Source organism: Myotis brandtii, unplaced genomic scaffold (genome assembly GCF_000412655.1).
Source record: "Myotis brandtii unplaced genomic scaffold, ASM41265v1 scaffold148, whole genome shotgun sequence".
Classification (NCBI taxonomy): Eukaryota; Metazoa; Chordata; class Mammalia; order Chiroptera; family Vespertilionidae; genus Myotis; species Myotis brandtii.
In genome coordinates, this window is record NW_005355347.1 from 606,716 (window position 1) to 607,947 (window position 1,232).

Genomic DNA, 1,232 nt, shown 5'->3' on the forward strand with positions numbered 1-1,232 from the left:
CTAGACTATTATAAATTAGTAGAGGCCCAGGTCACAAAATTCACGAATAGGTGTGTCCCTCAACCCGAACTGTGCCCTCTCACAATCTGGGACCCCTCAGGTAGGGTCCTGAGGCCTGCCCAGCAATCAGGGCCTATCAGGGCTTTCCTTCCCCTGGCTCCCGGCAGCTTGCCCTGCCCCCGCCGTTGGCACTGCTTGCCATCTGTGTGGCGCTACCCTCCCTCCCCCACCAGCCGGTCACCTACCTCTGGGGGTGACAGGTGTGGGGTACGATCATTTGGCTGGCCTGGGCCTCCTTCTGTGGGGCGATCACTGGCCAGCCCTGCACACCTGCCACAGCATCACTGGCTGGTGGTCTGGGCCTCCCTCTGTGGGGTGATTGATTGCGGGGCCCCCCAGATAGATTGCCCTGTAGAGGGAGGCCCCGCCCACCCACCGCAGCATCACCAGCCAGGTGGCCTGGGCTTCCATCTTTGGGGTGATTGATCACAGAGGCCCCCATCAATCGCCCCGCAGAGGGAGGCCTGCGGGGTGATCGTGGGGCGATGGCAGGCCCCCCACAACCAATTGCATCGCACCTGCCTTGTCTGGCCTGGCACCAGTGTGTGTCATAGCATGGCCGGTCGTCCAGATGGTTGTTCTGCTGTTTGGTCATTCGGTCGATTTGCAAATTATCCTTTTATTATTATAGACTAGAGGCTCAGTGCACAAAATTTGTGCATGGGGGTGGGGTATCTCTCAGCCCGGCCTGTATCCTCTTGCAATCCGGTACCCCTCGGGGGATGTCCGACTGCCAGTTTAGGCCTGATCCTGCATGTAGCCGTCCCTATACCTGCATTCGGACATCCCTCTCGCAATCCAGGACTGCTAGTTTCTAACTGCTCGCCTGCCTGCCTGCCTGCCTGCCTAATTGATTGCCTCTAACCACTCTGCCTGCCTGCCTGATCACCCCTAACCCCTCTGCCTGCCTGCCTAATCACCCCTAACTGCTCGCCTGCTTTCCTGATTGCCCCTAACAACTCTGCCTACCTGCCTGATCACCCCTAACTACTTTCCTGCCTTATCACCCCTAATTACTCTGCCTGCCTGCCTTCCTGATCACCCCTAACTGCCTCTGCCTGCCTGCCTCATTGCCCCTAACCTCTTGCCTGCCTTCCTGATCACCCCTAACCACTCTGCCTGCCTTCCTAATCCCCCCTAACCACTCTGCCTGCCTGCCTCATTGCCCCTAA